This window comes from Mastigoproctus giganteus, chromosome 5 (assembly GCF_048544385.1).
Source record: "Mastigoproctus giganteus isolate SK-2022 chromosome 5, ASM4854438v1, whole genome shotgun sequence".
Classification (NCBI taxonomy): domain Eukaryota; kingdom Metazoa; phylum Arthropoda; class Arachnida; order Uropygi; family Thelyphonidae; genus Mastigoproctus; species Mastigoproctus giganteus.
The window spans coordinates 94,703,700-94,725,371 of record NC_143579.1 but is presented as its reverse complement, the minus strand read 5'-3'; the positions used below and the strand labels follow the sequence as shown (position 1 = coordinate 94,725,371).

Sequence of the window (21,672 nt, the reverse complement as noted above, 5' to 3'; positions counted from 1 at the left end):
CTTATTAAAGAAGGCTGATGAACTTGCTATAGGCCCATTGCATTATTGTCAGGAATAGAGAAAATGTATGAGAGACTGATAGCATCCTGGCATTGTCAGGGACAGAATACAAGAAGCAAGGATAAGAATCCTCATTTCAATTTGCCTTTAAGAAAGGAAAGACAAACGAGGATTAGGTTTATTGATGATTAATGTATTAGACGATTAAATGCAAAACAATTTCTTACCGAGGGGCTCACATTCGGTGAGTATGGGCTTGGCACACCCAGGGTCCTGAGCTGGATATTATCATTCTTCTCTTTCTTGGTGATTCCTTTCTACAAATGTGACTATATTTTTTCAGACGATGCAGTTTTTTTGTCCACCACTGTAAATATGTAAGGCTTAAAAATTGTACACTACACTGATACATAAAAATAAAAACATGAATAATAAAAATAAAATAAAATAAAATAAAATAAACATATGAATAACAACAAAATAAAAATAAAAAATTTATTTTGTTGTTTTTTTGGCCTTCACCGGCCAAAAAAAAAAAAAAAAAAATTTTTTTTTTGGCCGGTGAAGCATAAGCCTCAGACTTTCTTGCACCATATGGCTAATAATATCGGTGTAGATACATCATAATTTACCCATAAATTTGAACTACGTATGTACTGTGAAAGGCATCATTTTAATTGTATCTCATTGTGGGTGCTCACTACATACGTAGTGAACAACAAGTCTTCCCCCTAGACCTGGAAATCATCCACTGTGGCCTACTCTACCACCTTTCAAAGGAAAGAACAGTGACTTGTATTGGTTTCACCACCACCAACCCAATCAGTAACATTGCAACAGAGAAGAAACACCTTACAACCTTCCTTGGAAAAATATAGCAATCCAGATGGACAGACTCAACCAAGGGTGCCATGACCCAGAAATTTATCCTGGACATCCTGCAATTCTAACCACACCAACCACCCTAGTTCTCACCTGGCCTCTACACCACTTTTCTGCTCACAGGGCATGGATCTTTCAATTCAAAATTGGCTGCCTTCGGAATTGTAGAATCACCACTATGCCACGCAAACCCGGAAGAATTTAATGCATGATTGCCCCCTCTACAAAGACCTCCGTTGCCATCTCATCACGAATATCCATTTCAACATAAAGGATCGAGAGCACCTCATACTGTTGGAGGAGGACCATTACCAGGCTCTCTCACAATTTGCCCAAGAGATGTTTACCAGACTAAGGACCCTACCGGAACCACCCTAGAGCCTACTGTTTAACCCTGAAAAAAACAAAAACAGACAAAGACAAGCCACTGGTTACCCACTAGTGAATTTCAAACACCACCAACTCGCAGGACCGAAAACATCACACGTAACCACACTCACTAATGACTATAAAAGGAACTAAAAAGAAGACACCTACATCAAGAACAAGAACTGGATTAGAAGACAACATCCCAAACTTAGACCTGCATCTCAATCATACAAAATACTGGACCGGACCGTGAATGACAGTGCAGCTACGCTGCCCAATGTCACTATTGGCAATCTGAACCGGCAGGGGGGGAGACTTGCTCTGTCTCCTTCCCCCTGTCGTCCCCCTTCTTTCGCCTGGTGAGGCATGGGCCTGCCTCACTAACTCTCTGGGGTCGCCTTCTCTATTGTCCCCATATTTCTACCTCTTCCCCCAGCCTACAATCCCCCCACACTTTATCTGTATGCCAGCGAACACTCTACACATCCAAATTTAACCACACCCAAATTGCTTTGACCACAAAACTTTCACCCCTTCAAATTCTAGCACTATCCCTGCCGCGATCACTCCACGTGTGTGCACTTTTTTTTTTTTTTTTTCGTTAAGGACTGAAATCGCAGGAAATTAGGTGGCAGGACCTGCCAGAATAATTATCCTAAACTACTGGTGTACCTAGTCTGCCTCCACAGGGAGAAGTGCAGGCACTGTCAGACCTCAGCAGGGGTGTGGCGGCTAAATGGCCAGAGGAACAATGCTACACAACATTACATGTAAACAATACCCATATACTTTTAAATCTCTGGCCTTTACAGTGTTCTGTATCACAAAACAATGTATACCACACAGAGATGAGGGAAACCCCTGGTGCCGTTTGACCCTAAACAAACTTTGCACTATGTAAGGCAATGGTAGACAACATCTCGAGTTCTACATACAAGTTTGGAAACCTCATTTACAGGCGCAGAGAAGAGCAACAAGATTAGCGAGAGGGAACAAAAGAGTACTCTTATCAGGAAAGGCTTCATTTCTGTTAAAAAAAAACATGTAGTAGTAGTAGTAGTAGTAGTAGTAGTAGTGGCACATGATGCAAGAAAGCAAGTGTAGGAGCTTATGCAGCATCAGCCAAAAAAAAAAAAAAAAAAAATCACACCATTCCCTCCAAATGCCTGTCCAGTTCCTCCTTAAATTTATTTAACCTATCAACTTCTACAACGACAGATGGAAGTTTGTTCCAGCAATTAACCACCCGCTGGCTAAAGGCAAATTTCCGCACATCTATTCTACATCTGTCCTTTCTTAATTTGAACTTATGTCCCCGTAGGTTGGTAATCTGAACAAGTGGAAGGATCCCATCAGAATTCAGCGTGCTCAACCCATTCAAGGCCTTATAGACCTCAATCAGATCACCGCGCAGGTGCCTAGTCTCCAGCCACTGCAATTTGCAGAACTTAAGCCTCTCTTGGTAAGAGAATCCCTTCATTCCCCTCACCAATCGTGTTGCTCTTCTCTGTACACGCTCAAGCAAATCTACATCCTTCCTAAAATGAGGCCTCCAGACCTGTACGCAGTACTCAAGGCGTGGCCTGACCATTGCCTTATACAGAGGGACAATCACCTCCTTTTCCCTGCTAGCAAAATTCCTATATATCATTGACAAAACCACATGACCCGCCCTAGCAGCCTGTCTGCACTGTCAGAAAACTTCATATCTGACTGCACAATTACTCCCAGGTCTTTTTCATTTTCTACCACCTTAAGTGTAGTACCACACAGTTGGTACGTTTCTCTGGGGTTATTTCTACCCATATGCAGTACTTTGCATTTGTCAAGGTTGAACTTCAGTTGCCACTTCTTAGCCCATCTGCCCAAATTATCTAGATCCTGTTGCAGTAGCACACTGCCATTACTGTCATTAACAACCCTGCCAACCTTTGTGTCATCTGCAAACTTCGACATTAAGCCTGATATACCTTCATCAATATCATTGATAAATACACAAAACAACAGTGGACCCAACACCGAACCCTGTGGGACTCCACTAATAACATTAGTCCACGAAGAGCAGCACCCATTGATTACCACCCTCTGTCTTCTCCCACTTAACCATCCTTTTATCCATTGTAGCAACTTACCCTTAATACCATTCTGCTCCAATTTGTACAGTAGTCTTCCATGCGCAACAGTGTCAAAAGCTTTCCTGAAATCCAAGTATATGATATCAAAATTATTTTTTGCATCCAGTTCCTTTGTGACCACATCATAATAACCAATCAAATTTGTCAGACAAGACTTTCCCTTAACAAACCCATGCTGTGTTTGAGTTATCGCTGCAGTCTTGTCTAGATGATCCTGCAATGCATCTTTAACCAGCGACTCCATTATTTTACCCGGAACAGAAGTTAAACTAACTGGTCTGTAATTACTCGTGTCACCCTTCGATCCACCTTTGTGAATTGGGGACACATTTGCACATCTCCAGTCCGTGGGAACCTCCCCTGAGTCCAAGGATGCTCTCATAATTATGGCTAAGGGTTTGCTTAGTTGCTTTGCCGCCTCCTTTAAAATAACTGGATAGATCCCATCCACCCCAGGTGCCTTTCTTATGTTTAACTTCAACAATTTCTCCTCCACTTTGCTCTCAGTTATTACAAAATCATTAAGCACACTGCTACAATTTGATAACCTTCTTCCATTTTCAAACTGTAATAATTCCTCACGTGTGAATGTAGATGCAAAATACTCATTCAGTTTGTTTGCTATCTGAGCAGGATCATCAACAGTCGAACCAGCGATGTCAAGTGGTCCAATCATATTCATCCCCTTCCTTTTAGAGTTTATATAAGTAAAGAAATCCTTGCTGTTTTTCTTAGCATCTTTTGCCAAAGATTTCTCGTAATCCGCCTTCGCCTGCCGAACCTCCTTTGTGACCTGATTACAGACTAGCTTATATCTGCCACAGGCTTCTGCGTCACCTGATAATTTATATGCATCCCATGCATTTTTCTTCTCTGTCACGAGTCTCATTAGTTCATTTGATAACCATTTAGGCCTAAACCTTGAACGATATTTCTTAATCGGTATATAAAGTCTAGTAGCTTCCACGATTAATTCTTTGAATGCTTCCCACTTAGAATTTACTGTTTGTAACATCGTCAGTTGATCCCACTGTACAGAATTTAAAAACTGTCTGAGACCACTGTACTCCCCTTTACGGAAGCAAAAACCCTTTCCTTTACCCCTGACGGTAGTTACCTCTTTGAGTAAATCCCACTTCAGCACACTGTGATCACTGCCACCTAGTGGTTCCTTTATCTGCAAATTCTTAATACACAATCTGGAAACTAGCCACCTGTGAGGAGACCTGATTGTGACATTTAAGGCTTCGGATGGATTGAGTGAACTAAATGCTGATGGCAATCTTACTCTTACTCAGATAACACACACATAAGATGAAATAAACTTAAACTGAGAAAGGATGGTTGCAGGATATCTGTGAGAAAATTTGCTTTCAGAGAGTAACTGAATTGTTGGGAAAAACTTCCATGTGGTGTTATGGAAGTAGGTATTTTGAATAAATTTAAGTCAGGATTAGACATATTATTGAAAGGAATGGACAGGTAATGTAGTAAAGTCTGTTTCCTGCATCATTTGCCCCTACCAGTACTAAGTGGCAGATAGTGTAGCATGAGTCCGAGAATGGTAGATTTGTATAATTTTATTTCTAGTGTAAAAACAGAATTTTGATGAATAAGCTGGGGTTGTAATTTAGTCTTTATGATACATTTTTGATAACCTCTCATAATCTTAAATTGTAACTTTTTTACTCTAGGACTGGTTAAGGATGATTTATGTTTTTATTGTGTTCCCGAGCCTGGTATTCACATAAATGCTGGAATGTAATATTTATACACACTACAGAAGAAGACTGAAAAATGATAGTCTTGAATTTGTCAGAAGAATTTGCAGGTATTATTTTGGAATTTTCAATACTTTACAAAGTACAATGAAGCTGTTAAGTGGAGTGGTCATCATCTATAACTTTGAGCACTTTAGCACTAGCATTAGTAGGGGCATATGATACAAGAAAGCAAGCTTATACAGCATCAGCCAAAAAATAAAAATTTAAAAAAAAATCTTCCCATTTCACTCATCCATTCACTGCAAAAATTTGTCTAGTTCCTCCTTGAATTTATTCAAGCTATCAACTTCCACAACAACAGAGGGAAGTTTGTTCCAGCAATCAACCACCTGCTGCTAAATGCAAATTCCTGCATATCTATTCTGCAACTGTCTTTCCTCGATTTGAATTTATGCCCCCTCAGGTGCATAATCTCAGCAAGAGGAAGAATTCCATCAGCATTGAGCTTCCTCAACCCATTCAAAGCCTTATACACTTCATTCAGATCTCCTCGCAGGTGCCTAATCTCCAGATGCTGCAATTTGCAGTACTCAAGCCTTTCTTGGTAAGAGCAACCCTTTCTTCCTCTCACCAATCTCGTTCCAGTTGTTCTACTTCCTTCCTAAAATGAGGCTTCCATAACTGTATGCAGTAATCAAGGTGTGGCCTGACTGATTGCCTTATACAAATGGATAATCATCTCCTTATCCCTGCTAGCAAAACTCCTGTATTTCATAGACAAGACCCCACAGGCTGTTCTAGCAGCCTGCCTGCCTGCACTGCTCAGAAAACTTCATATCTGGCTACACAATAATCCCCAGGTCTTTTTCATTCTCCACTACCCTGAGTTTGCACCACATAGTGGTATGTTACTCTAGGGTTACTGCTACCCATATGCAGTACTTTGCATTTGTCAATGTTAAACTTCAGTTGCCACCTCTCAGCCCATCTGCTAGATCCTGTTGCAGTAACGGTGTCATTACTGTCATTAACAACCCTGCTAACCTTCGTATTGTCTGCAAATTTGGACGTTAAGCCTCGATATAAAGTCATCAATATCATTGATAAATAGAAAAAACAACAGAGGGCCTAACACTAAACCCTGGGGGACTCCACTAATAAAATTAGCCCACAAAGAGCAGTGTCCATTGATTACCACTCTCTGTCTTCTCCCACTCGGCCATCCCTTTATCTATAGCAGCAACTTGCCCTTAATGCAATACTGCTCCAGTTGTACAACACTGTTTTACAGAATGGAACAGAATTTTTAATTGCAGCATGACATACATATTAGTCCAGTCACAACATGGTGGTGCCAGGGGTTTTCAATACATATTTACAAAAGAGATACAATTATGTGCAACAGTATCAAAAGAAGCTATCCTGAAGTATATGATATCAAAATTATTTTTTGCATCCAGTTCCTTTGTGACAATATCCTAGTATCAAATCAAATTGGTCAGACAAGATTTACCCTCAATAAACCCATGCTATATCTGAACTATAACTATAGTCTTGTCTACATAATCCTGCAATCCCCAGAAAAGAAGTTAAACTAACAGGTTTGTAATTACTCATGTCACCCTTTGATCCCTCTTACATTTGCACATCTCCCATCCGTGGGGACCTCCCTTGAATCCATGGATGCTTTCTTAATTAGGGCTAAGGGTTTGCTTACTTCCTTTGCTGCTCCCTTAATATAACTGGATATTAAATCATCCACTCCAGGTGCCTTTCTTATGTTTAACTTCAACAATTTCTCCTCCACTTTGCTCTCAGTTATTACAAAATCCTTTAGCTTCCTCTTAGAGTTTGATAAATTTCTGACATTTCTGAATGTAGATGCAAAACACTCACTCGGTTTATCAACTACTTCAGTGGTCAAACCATCGATATCAAGTGGACCAATCTGATTCATCTCCTTTCTTGAAGAATTTACATAAGTACAGAAGTCACTGCTTTGCCAAAGATTTCTTGTAATCTGCCTTTGCTTGCCAATCTTCTTGTGTGTGTGTGTGTGTGTGTGTGTGTGTGTGTGTGTGTGTGTGTGTGTGTGTGTGTGTGTGTGTGTGTGTGTGTGTGTGTGTGTTTAATGGCACACAAGCTGATGTAGCTATAGTGCACTTATTCATAATAGTGTTGAAAAAAAATAAAAAATAAAAATAATTAATATGAAGCCAGTTCAATTTCATTTCATCTCAGAAACTAATCATAGTCATTCATACATTCCTATTTGTTTCAAATAACAGAAAAGTTCATCAATATTTGCATCTTCACGAATGATATGATTTAATGTTAGAGATTAGATTAGATCCATTGTCAGAGATTAGCCAGAGAATGAAATATTGAAGTTTGATGTTGTTGATAGTGTGGAGAGTCAATCAAAATATGTTTGACTGTTAGATGTTCAGAGCAGTGTGGACACTGAGGAGGATCATCGTCTGTGAGTAGATGGAGGTAAGTCAGAGGAGTATACCCTATTCTCATTCGTGCAAGTACCACTTCTTCTCACTGAACTATCTGCATGCATTAGTGCCGAAATTTTGGGTCCTGTTTCAACTGGAAAAGTTTATTACTTGTTTGTTTATGCCATAGCTCTGTCCACTGTGCATAGTATGCTATTTGAATTATGATACTATAATCAGAAACTGGAATGAAGACAGAGGTCAAGTCTAAGGTTGATGGATTTTTAGCAGAAATATCAGTCAATTCATTCTCTTTAATGCCTGAAAGTGCTGGAATCCAGCAAAAATTCACTTGTTGCTGACAATGTTCAATTTTCAACAGCTAATTCCTGATGATTTAAAACAGGGTGATCCTTATGAGAGGGATTCTGCATTGCTCTAATTGAGCTGAGGAATTTGGTGTAAACTAAATATTTTGCAGATGGGTGAAGAGTAAAATTTTCTAGAGCTAACTGTATTGCAAATAGTACCGCTGAAAAGTTGCTGTACTTGAGTGGAAGAGAAGCCGATATGATAGCAGGGGGAAACACTGCTGCTGCTCCAACAGTTGAATTAGATTTGGAACCATCAGTATATATCAGTAAGAAGTCAAAATAGTTTTGAATATGACTAGCATGGAGTTGTTGCACATTCAGAGTAGGCAGACGATTCTTTCCCCATTGGAGAAAATAAGTATCACATGTCAGATGAGGAAAGGGAGTCCATGGTGGGTGAAAATAATTCTTTATCTGCTGCCTATTGTGCAGAGGAACATTCAAATTCTGTGAAAATTTAAGATCAGCAGGAGCCGTAGGCCTGCTGGTCGTATTTTACTTGGTTTATTTAAATAGAGTGTGAAATGGTGGATTAAAGAGGTACGGCTGAATGGGGTGCAGTGTACAATTTTGTATTTTGATTGCATATTTAAGTAGTAACATTTTTCTGTGGAGGTACAGTGGGGGCTCATGAGCTTCAATATATAGACTATAGGTTGTAGATGTCCTATAAGCACCAAGAGAAATCCACAGTGCATTGTGTTGTACAGGATCAAGCCAGCATAATACGCTCTTTCGGGTAGAATCATAAACTGAGGCACCATAATCCAAACGGGATCTAATCAGTACACTATATAAGAGCAGCAAGGTTGTACAATCTGCTCCCAAGAGACAGGGCAGATAAAGCTCTTAGCATGTTCAGCTTTTTCAGACAGGTAGTACGTATTACTTTAATGTGCTCAAAGAAGTTTAACTTGCTGTCAAGGGTCAATCCCAAGAATCTGATATTGTTGGCAATCGGAATGGTGGAATTTGATATCTGAAGTTCGGGGTCTATATGCAATTTACGGTGATTGCAAAAGTGGATCGCAACTGTTTTCTGATGGGAAAGACGATATCCATTGAACTCAGCCCACTTTTGTACTTTATTGAGGGGCATCTGCAATTGCTGCTCAAACAGATCTCATGTTCTGAGAATGGCAAGAAATAGAGAGATCGTCAGCATATAAGATAGGCCTCCACAGTATTTGGGAGTTCTTTTGTAATGGAATCAATTCTAAGGGCAAATAGGGTTGTGCGAAATACTGACCCCTGTAGTACTCCTTCCTGCAAGAATGTAGAAGAAAAGAAGTTTTGGTATCAAACCTGGAAAGAGTGGCTCTAGAGGAAGTTCCTAATAAATATAGGCAGGTTGCCTCGTAGACCAAGATTCTGAAGGTCACTGAGAATGCTATACCGCCAGGTAGTATCAAATGCCTTCTCTACATCGATGGAGACCATAACAATGTGTTCGCTTTTCATAAAGGCATTGCGAATTTCGGATTCAGCCTTAATCATCAGATCTAAAGAGGACCTGTTTTTGCGAAAGCCATGTTGACAATTCCTCAGTAGATGTTGAGTGTCAATGATCCAAGTGAGTCGACTGTGGATCATTTTTTCAAGAATTTTAACAAGGCTACTTGACAGAGAGATTGGTCTGTAACTATTAGGACTGGAGGGATCTTTTCCAGGAAGATCCGGTTAAAGAAGACTAGCAGCAGTTGTAAGCATGATATAATATATACCATATAGCATGATATAATATATGCCATCTGGCCCAGCGGCACTGTTTCGTGTTGTTCTGAAGGCCTGTAAAAGTTCACAATATTGAAGAGGCTGATCATTTTATTTATTTATTTTTTTATATACTCCGGGATGACCAAACGGTCAGAGGAGTTCACAAGATAGATAGAATACAAGAAACAGCACCGTATTCAGTAGTCACGGGCTTGAACCCCGATCACTCAAGGCACAGGTACTTATGCACCCGCGCGCCTGACCACTAGGCTACGGCGGCCTTTTATACGGAAGAGATAGTGAAGTTCTAAAATTGATGGGTCTCTGTTCAGTGGCGGTTTTAATTTTTTGTAAACTGGGAGTGGTTTGATGCAGCTAAGACCTGAGCAAAGGTTTTGCCTAAGGCATTCACTATATCTAGAGGAGCAGACAGTTCTTACCCATTTCAGGAAAGAATTGGGGAAGGGATGATTGGAAACTTCCCAGAAAGCTGCCTAATTTTCTTCCATATTAATTTGGAGTCGGTATTTCTATTGATAGTACATGCAAACAGAGTCCAAGAATCTTTCTTGGCTTGACTTTGAATGAACTCCGCTTTTGCCCTTAGCTTCTTGTAGCTAATTAGATTAGCTGTGGTTGGAGATTGACGGAATATATTGAATGCTTTATTTTTTTCCTTCTTTGCATTCATGCACTCTTCATACCATCAGTAGTTGAAGTGCCGTCGGGTTGAGGAATTTGATAATGGAATTGAGTATTTAGCTGTAACTAAAAGACAGGATGTGATATAATCAGTTACTTTCTCTATAGGGTGTAGTTGAAATAGTTTTTTTTGTCCAGAGTGCTGACTGAAATTTGGCCCAATTGGCTTTAGAAAATTTCCATTTCCTGCAGGGTTGGTCTAATGGTGGTTGTGCAGTGAGCAGGTTACAAACAATTGTAAAATGGTCATTGCCCATGGAATCATCCAGAGCAGACCACTGAATGACTGGAAACAGTACTGGGGAACAAATTGAGAGGTCAATTGCAGAGTTTGTCCAGTTCGTAACTGTATATGGGTGTGTGTGTGTTTTTTTTTTTGTTTTTTTTTTTGGTAGTTGTTGGCGCATCGGCTTCTGTGGCCATAATGCACCTCCCAAGATTTTTGCAGTACTTTGATCCAAGCCCGAGGCAGGATTCGAACCCGCGACCTTTGGGTTGCCAAGCAGGCACTTTACCCACCCGGCTAGCCCGGTCGGCCGGGGTAGGTGTGTGCACCACTATTAAGAATCATGAGGTTTTGTTTGTCTAGTAGAGTTTCGATCAGTTGGCCTTGTCTATCTAATTTAGAGGATCCCCATAAAGGATGGTGGCCATTGAAATCTCCTAGCAAGCAGACAGGGGAGGGTAACATTAAAAATTCTTCAAGATCATTATAAGAGTAGGTATAATTTGGTGGGAGATAGACTAAGATTAGTGTAAACACAATCTGAGTAATAAGACACACAGCAACTGCTTCAATTTGGGTTTGGAGAATGATTTGGCTAGCAGGGATCTTTGAGTTAATCAAAATAGCTACACCACCACGAGCAGAATCGGATGTATTCTGATCCCTTTGATAGATTGAGTAATTTTTTATGGAAATGGAAATGTTAGGAGTTAAATAGGTTTCTTGCAGACAGAAACCCAATGGAGAGTAGCGTCTAATTAAGTACTGAATGTCGTCAATGTTGCCACGAAAGCCTCTACAATTCCACTGTAAATAAAAGGCATTATTTTAATTTAGTAGAAGCTGTACCTGATGTGGCTGTCTTATGGCATTCTGGCTTTGGTTTGTCTCTTTGGAAAGGTAGGGCAATCGGTGTCTATATCTTCTTCTACAAATATTTCCAGAATCAGATCTTCCTGTTTCAATGAGTACTCTGCATCCATCAATGTGTCCTGAATAATCTTTTTTGAAGTCTAACTAGGATTATTTGAAGTAGTAGCAATCACTGGCAGAGGAGGAGATTTTACTGGTATCATAAGAGGCGTATTACTTGCTTGGTCTGAGTCCTAATCCGATGAGATGTTATAAATGCCAAAAGTATGGTCACTCTCAAACGGCATGCAGAGGGAACCCAGCTTGTCCCAACTGGGGATCCTCCAATCACTGTCAAAGTGATTGTTTGGCGAAAGAAATGACCTGTCCCAACTACAAAGGTAACCACCATCCTGCTTACTCTAAGACATGTGATCGGTGGAAAATAGAGAAAAAAATTGTGAAATACAAAGTTGAAAACAAAGTTATTTATCAGGAAGCAAGAAAATGAAGGAAGAAAAAGAAAAAAAAGAAGGAAGAAAAATGAAGCAAGAAAAAGAAAATAATCTAATCGTACCTGTGCCAATATTGCAAAAAAACATCAAACGATAGCCACTCAAACTGATGTTACTGTTCCATCTAACCTAACAATCTCCGACACTGGCTCGAGCTGTGCTTGGCACCCAGAGCCTCTTCCTTTGTGACTTGATTACAGACTAGCTTATATCTACAGTCTTCTGTGTTGTCTGATAATTTATATGTATCCCATGCTCTTCGTTGTCATGAGTATTAATTAGTTCACGTGAAATCCATTTAGGCCTAAACCTTGAACAGTATTTTTATTTGGAACAAAAAACCTAGTGGCTTCCAAGATTGCTTCTTTGAATGCATCACATTTAGAATTTGCTGTTGGTAACATCATCAGTTGGTCCCACTGTATAGAATTTAAAAACTGTCTGAGACCACTGTAGTCACCTTAACGAAAGCAAAAATCCTTTCCTTTACCCTTGATGGTAGTTATATCTTAAAGTAAATGCCACATCAGTACACTGTGATCACTGCCACCTAGTGATTCCTTTATCATGAATAATCATTGCTGATGATCAGATCCAGAGTATCACTCCCTCTGTTTGCCCCTCAAACATGCTGCTGTAGAAAACAATCCTCCAATAAATCCACAAAAGTCTTGCTAGTGTGCATGTGCCCAACCCACAAGTTCCATTCAATATCTGGGAAGTTAAAATCCCCCATTATAAGACATTCTGATTTACTGGCCCACTCTATTTCTCCATACAACTGTTCATTGTAGTCATCAGAGTAATTTGGCCTATAACACACTGCTACTCTCATTTTTGCTTTCCCAGTGCTTATGTCACACCAAACTGTTCAACATTGTACTGTCCACCTATGTCAACTGGATGCACTGCCTTAGATTTTGTGTTTCTTAATTAACAGCATAACCCCTCCTCCCTTCCATCCTGTCTGTACATATTGTACACCCCAAATTCCGATTCTGCATTCCCTATATCTGTGTGACACCACGTCTCTGATATCACAAAAATATCCGCCTTCGATGTCTTGACTAGCACTTCAAATTCATCAAATTTATTTACTATACTCCTAGTATTGGTGTACATGCACCTGTTCTTATTGTTAATTACCCTAACACAGCCCATGTATTTACTTGTTCCATGATGACTCCCAGCAGTTCTTGAAACCTAGCACATTGCTTTCCAGGATGTTGCTCATTCCAACAGAAGCACTTCACCTATGTTCACCCTGTCTCACACATTGCTACATACAGAGATCCTTTTCTCTCAATTATCGATCCATCCTGATAGATATCACAGTAGCTGGCATGCTCCCATCCCTTTCAATGAACAGTATAGAAGAAATCAGCAACTGGCTTCTCACATGTTACACAAACTAACAGATTAACACAGCACAGGTAGATGTCTAAGTGATTCTATTACTTCACTCTTTCTATTGAAAGAGGCAGCAGCCTGAAACATGAGGTGTGAGACTACAAGACCTGCCAAGAGTCATCATGAGATAAGTAAATACATGGATTATTTATTGTTACTAAAAGCAAAAAGAGGAACGTGTATACTTGCATGCACAATAACACTAGGAGCATAGTAAACAAATCTGATTAACTGCAGTACTGATTAAGTCCAGAAATTGTGGAGATATCACAGACACAGCATCACTCAGATATAAGAGATGCAGAATTTAAATATGGGGAGTTCAAAACGTACAGAAAGGATAGAGACAACAGGAGAGAGGGAAAATTATGATCTTAGTTATGATGCACATAAAACCTAAGGCAGTAAATCCAGTAGACATTGGTGGCAAGTGCAATTTTCATTCAGTTTGGTGTGACATAAGCACTGGGAAAACCAAAATGAGAGGAGTGTGTTACAGGCAAAATTGCTGTGATGAACATAATCAACAACTATATGGACAAATACTGTGGGCCAGTAAATCAGAATCTCTCATACAGATGGGAGGGGGGGGGGGAATTTTAACTTTCCAAATATTGCCTGAACTTCAGTTGGTCACTCACACAGTATTAAGCCTTCTGTGGATTTATTGGATAACTTTTTTTTTTTTTTAAACCAGAATGTTAGAAAGGCATGAGAGAAAGCAATACTCTTGATCTGATTAACAACAATGACTCTTCATGCATTAATAACACACAACAAATTTTGGGTCATATCTTGTTATGGGCATAAGCCAGCCACCGAGGGGGGCAAGCCAGCCTCAATAGGTGCCGGTCCCAAGCCCAGATAAAATGGTGAGGGTTGGCATCAGGAAGGGCATCCGGCCGTAAAAAAAAAAACTATGCCAAAACAAAAGAAAATGACAGAATGACAGAAAATAGATGTGGAATGGCTAGGGCGTACTCCATAAGCGACGCACAGTCACGTCGCCCGGAAACTGTGAGAAAAGGATCAGGGCTACTGAACAAAGGACAGGTTCAGTTAAAGAAGTTAGTCCGGCTAGAGAAGAAGAGGATGAAAAGTGTTAGAATAGGAACACTGAACATTGGGATGATGAATGGAAAGAGCAGAGATATTGTGGATTTGATGCAAAGAAGAAGAGTGAAGATCCTATGCCTACAAGAGACAAGGTGGAAGGGAAATAAAGCAAAAGAGCTCGGTGAAGGGTAGAAGTTGTTCTTTAGGGGAGCGGATGAGAGAGGAAGAAATGGAGTAGGTATTGTAGCTGATAAGGAGTTAAAAGATGGAGTGTGTGAGGTTAACAGAAGGAGTGATAGGATTATGAGCATAAAACTGGAAGTGGACACTTGACGACAATAGTATGTGCATATACCCCGCAAGTAGGATGCGAGGAAGAAGAAAAGGACAGTTTTTGGATGGAAATGGATCAAGTGGTCATGGCAATACCTGAGAAGAAGAGGTTGATTGTTGGAGGCGATTTAAATGGACATCTAGGAAGAAGCAAGAGAGAGGAAGGAAGAGTGTATGGAAGGTGGAGATTTGGGGAAAGAAATAGAGAAGGGGAGAGGATAGTAGAACAATTCGACCTGGCAATAGTTAACACCTACTTTGAAAAGAAAGAAAGCCAGCTGATAACATACAAGAGTGGGGAAAGGACAAGCCAGATGGACTATATCATGTGCTGTAGGAGGCATCTAAAGGAAATGAGGAACAGCAAGGTGATAAACGGAGAAAGTGTGTCTGCACAACATAGATTGCTCGTGGTCGATTGCAGTGGACAAAAGTAGGGAATATTCAAGACGGGGGGGGGATAAAATGGTGGAGATTGAAAGAAGAGTGTTTGAAGAAGGAGTTCAGGGAAAAGGTGCTAAAAGGAATAAAGTTACCAGAAGATGTACAAGAATGGTGGAAGTTAAATAGTTGTATCATAAGGAAAGTTGGAGAAGAGTTGTTGGGGAAAACATCAGGAAAGGGAGTGCCAGAGGGAAAGGAGGCCTGGTGGTGGAATGAGGAAGTGCAAGCAGTGATAAAACAAAAGAAGGAGAAGAAGAAAAGATGGGATTTAACAGGTAGCCAGGAAGATAAAGAAGCATATAAATTAGCAAATAAGGAGGCAAAAAGGGCTGTGGCAATAGCAAAGGCAAGGGCAGTGGACGAGGCCTATGGGGAACTGGAAAGGAAAGATGGATATAGGCAATTGATGAGAATAGCCAAAGCGAGAGACAAGGCATCAAAGGACTTCTCATTAATAAAACAGATTAAAGATGGGATGGGAGTGGTTATACAGGACAAGGAGAAGGTTAAGGAAAGGTGGAGAGACTATTTTAAGAAGTTACTAAATGAGGAAAACCCAAGAGCACTATGCAAGGATGGAGAGAAGAATGAAAGAGTAGTGGAAGGCATAAGCAGGAAAGAAGTGGAAAGTGCACTCAGAAAAATGAAGAGGGGGGAAAGCAGTAGGTGCTAACCAGATACCAGTAGAGGTATGGAGAAGACTGGGAGAAGAAAGGATCGATATCCTATGGGACTTTATGGAAAAACTGTGGCAGCAGGAGAGGATATCCGATGAGTGGAGGGAAAGTATACTTGTACCAATCTATAATGGAAAGGGGGATGTGCAAGAATGTGGGAACTACAGGGGGATAAAGTTAATGTCTCATTCGGTGAAAATCTGGGAAAGAATTGTGGAAGAAAGGATAAGGCAGGAGATGGAAATAGGAGAGGAACAGTTTGGTTTCGTGCCGGGAAGAGGAACAACAGATGCGGTCTTTGCTTTAAGGCAAGTGATGGAAAGATATAGGGAGATGCAAGTAGAGTTGCACATGGTGTTCATAGACCTGGAAAAAGCATATGATAGAGTGCCCAGACAAGAGGTATGGAGATGCATGAGGGAGAAGGGTGCATCAGAAAAGTACATAAGGCTTGTGAAGGAAATGTACAAGGGAGCGGTGCCTCAGGTTAAGAGTAGTGCAGGAATGACTGAGGGGTTCTCTGTAGAAGTTGGACTGCACCAGGGATCAGCTCTCAGCCCATATCTGTTTGATCTGGTAATGGATGTGTTGGTGAGAGAAATGAAGAGTAGAGCACCATGGAGTATGCTGTTCACGGATGATATCGTACTGTGCGAATCATCTCAAGGAAAGTTAGAGAAGAAATTGGAGGAATGGAGGAAAGCGTTGGAAGAGAGAGAGGCATGAGGATAAGTAGAACAAAGACAGAATATATGGTATTAAATGGAGAAGATGAGAGCTCTATAAAACTGCAGGAGGAAAGGCTATCATCAGTTTCGAAATTTAAGTATCTGGGATCGAACGTTGAAAGGAATGGAGGACTGAGTGCAGAAATACAGCATAGAGTGCAATGTGGATGGTTGAACTGGAGAAAGATGAGTGGGGTGCTGTGTGATAAGAAAGTAAATTGTAGAATGAAGGGAAGAGTGTATAAAACTGTGGTTAGACCCGCATTGATGTACAGTGCTGAGACATGGACGATTACAAGGGCCCAGGAGAAAAAGATGGAAGTGGCGGAGATGAGGATGCTAAGATGGATGTGTGGTGTGACGAGGAAGGACAGGATAAGAAACGACTACATCAGAAGTACGGTTAAGGTGGGGCCTCTGAGTAAAAAAAAATGCAGGAATCTAGGTTGAGGTGGCTTGGACATGTGGAATGAAGAAGTGAGGAGTATGTAGGGAAGAGGTGAGAAAAGTTGGAGGTGATAGGGAAGAGGAAGAGGGGGAGACCTAAGCTGAGATGGAAAGACAAGGTGGCAGAGAATTTAAAAGAGAGAGGATGGAGGAGAGAAAAAGCTCAGGATAGGGAGGGATGGAGGAAAAGAATTAAGGACGGAAATGCTGACCCCATATAAACGTGAGAAGAAGGCGATAAAGAAGACCTTGTTATGGGCATGAAAGTAAGATTACTTTATAGACTTTTGGGTGCTAAAGACGGAAATAATGCTTAAAATGGTAGATTGGCCCTTATTTTCAAAAAAAAGTAGTTTTTTATATTTATGCAAGATACTTTTTATTTAAATGGCAGTAAAACGTAACTACGAACATACCTTTATCAAACATGGGACCTTTTTTGCCTTTCGCTTGTATTCAGCATAGGGAGCATCCCTTTTAGCCATTCAACAATAATCAGCTAATGTCACAGCACTCCATTTGCTTTTGTATCTTTGTTCCACTGCTGAAATATCTTGACGGAAGTGCTCACCATGTTCATTGCTGATGGCGCCACAGTTTGGCGGCAATAAGTGTGAGTGCAAGAAATGCATCTTCAATGACATGTTGCACTCCAGTTTTTTGTAAGAAGTAATGAGATCTTTCACAGTCTGCCTGTAGTTGCTGGATTTAATATTTCCTAGAAAACCAGTCAAAACAATTTGAAAGGCTTTCCACGCTGATTTCTCATTATCACTAAGAACACATTCGAACTGTTCGTCTTTGAAAAGTTGCCTTATTTGTGTAGACAGGCATTTTCAATGAAAATGCCTGTCTTAATCTTCTCTGTACTAAGTCTTGAGAATTTCTATTGCAAGTATGTGAATGCATTTCCAAACATGTGAATGCACTGTTCACTTCCAAAGCCTTCACAAAATTTTTCATCAGCCTCAGTTTGATGTGGAGTGGTGGAAGCAAAACTTTATTTGGATCTACCAGTGGTTTAATTGATACATTCTTCATTCGGGTGTTAATGATTTTCGTTGAGGCCAACTGTTCTTCTCATAGTTAGTGCATATCCTTGGCAAAACTATCCCACTCGCAGAGAAAGCAAAAATATTTAGTGTAACCCTTTTGTAGTCCTAATAAAATGTCGATTACCTTTAAATCACCACACATCTGCCAGTCATACTTCTGATAGTGTACACCTAAGATTAAGAGATATTCAGAGTAGGAAACCGGCGGAATTACTTAACAAGTACAAGACAATGCTGAAAAAAAGCCGTGAGTTAGGGTTGAATTTGAAAGTGTCTGCAATTCTGGCCAGAGACACAATAGGAGAGAGTATATGATGAGAACCTTGTCGATCAATTCGACCCTGGAGAGATTGTGCAAGACTTAAGGGGTAGAATTTTTCTCAGCCTGATCTGTGCTTGTTAACAGGAGAGATGGCTTCTACAGGGATGGGATACACTTAAATAGAAAGGGCGCAAGAATATTTGCTGATGCTATTGAGGCAGAGTTAGGTGGGTCGGAAAACTACTAGCTTGGAGGGATACATGGACTAATAGATTAACAGTAGCCGCTGGCAGAGGTGAAAGTGATTCTTGCACTGCTTCTATTGAAATGCAATAAAGCAGCAGCCTGGAAAGCAAGGCAATGGGGATTTCCAGGACTGTTGGGAGTCATAGTGGAATAAGTAAATACATGGGCTGTGTTAGGGTAACTACGAGTAGAAACAGGTGCATGTATATTTGCATGTACACCAATGCTAGGAGTATAGTTAATAAATTCAATGAGCTTGAAAGAAGTAATGGTCACTAGTCAAGACATCAAAGACAGATATTGTTGGGATATCAGAGACATGGTGTCACACAGACATAAGCAGTGCAGAATTGGAATTTGGGGAGTACAATGTGTACAGAAAGGATAGACAGGACAGGAAAGGAGGAGGGATTATACTGTTAGTTAAAAAACACACAAAATGTAAGGAAGTGCATCCAATTGATGTTGGTAGACAATGCAACATTGAGTATGTTTGGTGTGACATAAGCAATGGGAAAGGAAAATTGAGAGTAGGTGTGTATTATAGGCCTAATGAATCTGATGAGTATAATAAGCAATTGTGGAGAAAAATAGAGTGGGCCAGTAAATCAGAGTGTCTTATAATGGGGGATTTTAATTTCCCAGAGATTGACTGGAATTTGTGGGTTGGTAACTCACACACTAGCAAGACTTTTGGGGATTTATTGGATGATTGTATTCTATAGCAGAATATTCGGGAGGCAACTAGAGGGAGTAATACTCTTGATCTGATTATCAGTAGTGATTCTTCATACATTAAGAATCTGCACATAAAGGAACCACTAGGTGGCAGTAATCACAGTGTGCTGAAGTGGGATTTACTCAAAGAGGTAACTACCATCAAGGGTAAAGGGAAGGGTTTTTGCTTTCGTAAAGGTGACTACAGTGGTCTGAGACAGTATTTAAATTCTATACGGTGGGACCAACTGAAGATGTTACCAACAGCAAATTCAAAATGGGAAGCATTCAAAGAATTAATCTTGGAAGCTACTAGGCTTTTCATACCAACTAAGAAATATTGTTCAAGATTTAGGCCTAAATGGAGGTCAGATGAACTAATTAGACATGTGACAGAGAAGAAAAATGCATGAGATACAAATAAAATAACAGGTGACATGAAGCCTATGATAGATATAAGCTGGTCTGTAACCAAGTCACAAAGGAGGTTAGGCAGGCGAAGGCAGATTACGAGAAATCTTTGGCAAAGGATGCAAAGAAAAACAGCAAAGAGTTCTTTACTTATGTAAACTCTAGAAGGAAGGGAATAAATCAGATTGGTCCACTTGATATCGATGGTTTAACTGTTGATGATCCTGCTCAGGTAGCTAACAAACTAAATGAATATTTTGCATCGACATTCACACATAAGGAGTTATTCAGGGAGGTGAATGCCAAAGGTGTATTCAACTCTTGCAGTAAGCTAGATAATCTTGTAATAACTGAGAGTAAAGTGGAGGAGAAACTGTTGAAGATAAACGTAAGAAAGGCACCTGGGGTGAATGGAATCTATCGTCATATTAAAGGAGGCGGCAAAGGAAGTAAGCAAACCCTTAGCCATAATTATGAGAGCTTCCCTGGACTCAGGGGAGATACCCATGGACTGCAGATGTGCAAATGTGACCCCAATCTACAAAAGGAGGATCGGGGGAGGGAGACATGTAATTACAGACCTGTTAGTTAAACTTCTGTTCCAGGGAAATTAATGGAGGCACTGGTTAAAGAAACATTGCAGGATCATCTAGACAAGACTTCAGTTATAGCTCAGACACAGCATGGGTTTGTTAAGGGGAGGTCTTATCTGACCAATTTGATTGGATACTATGATGTAGTCACAAAGAAACTGGATGCAAAGAATAACTTTGATATCATATATTTAGATCTTAGAAAGGCCTTTGATACTGTTGCACATGGAAGATTACTGCACAAATTGGAGCAGTGTGGCATTAGAGGCAAACTGCTGCTATGGATAAAGGGATGGTTGAGTGGGAGAAGACAGAGAGTGGTAATCAATTAATGCTGCTTTTCGTGGACTAATGTTATTAGAGGAGTCCCTCAGGGTTCAGTGTTGGGTACATTGTTGTTTTCTGTATTTATAAATGATATTGATGAAGGTATATCAGGCTTAATGTCCAAGTTGGCAGATGATACAAAGGTTGGCAGGGTTATTAATGACACTAATGACAGTACGCTGCTGCAACAGGATCTAGAAAAGTTGAGCAGATGGGCTGAGAGGTGGCAAATGAAGTTTAACATTGACAAATGTAAAGTACTACATATAGGAAGCAGTAACCCCAGAGTAACGTATCAACTCTGTGGTACTACACTGAGTGGTAGAGAATGAAAAGGACCTGGGGGTAATTGTGCAGGCAAATATGAAGATTTCTGAGCAGTGCAGACGGTCTGCAAGAGTAGCTCATGGTGTCTTGTCAATGATATACAGGAATTTTTCTGGCAGGGATAAGGTGATTATCCCCTTGTATAAGGCAATGGTCGGACCACACTTGTGAGTACTGTATATAGGTCTGGAGGCCTCATTTTAAGAAGGATGTAGAGCTGTTGGAACGAGTAGAGAAGGGCAACAAGATTAGCGAATGAAACAAAGGGTTGCTCTTACGAAGAAAGGCTTAAGTTTTGCAAATTACAGTGTATGGAGACAAGGCACCGACGAGGTGATCTGATAGAGGTGTATAAAGCCTTGAATGGTTTGAGCATGCTCAATGCTGATGGGATCCTGCCTCTTGCTCAGAATAATCACCTGAGAGGGCATAAATTCAAATTTGAGAAAGACGGTTATAGGATAGATGTGCGGAAGTTTCTCTTTAGCCAGCGGATGGTTGATTGCTGGAACAAACTTCCATCTGTTGTTGTAGAAGTTCATAGCTTAAATAGATTCAAGGCAGAACTTGACAAACATTTGAAGCGAGTGGATGGGTGAAACGGGGTTTTTTTTTTTTTTTTTTTTGGCTGATGCTATATAAGCTTGCTTTCTTGCATCATGTGCCATTGCTAATGCTGAAATGTTCTCCATGTTTGCAT

General features: G+C 40.3%; 1 protein-coding gene across 1 annotated transcript in view; it reads right to left on the bottom strand.

Annotated features, from left to right (window-relative positions):
• LOC150085574 (catenin alpha-like) overlaps positions 1 to 21,672 on the bottom strand; it is a 707,146-nt gene that overhangs the window by 672,311 nt on the left and 13,163 nt on the right. Inside the window, exon 2 of the mRNA XM_090373354.1 lies at positions 228 to 367. The gene's annotated coding sequence lies outside the window, so the exon portion shown is untranslated. The remainder of the gene's footprint in view (positions 1 to 227; positions 368 to 21,672) is intronic.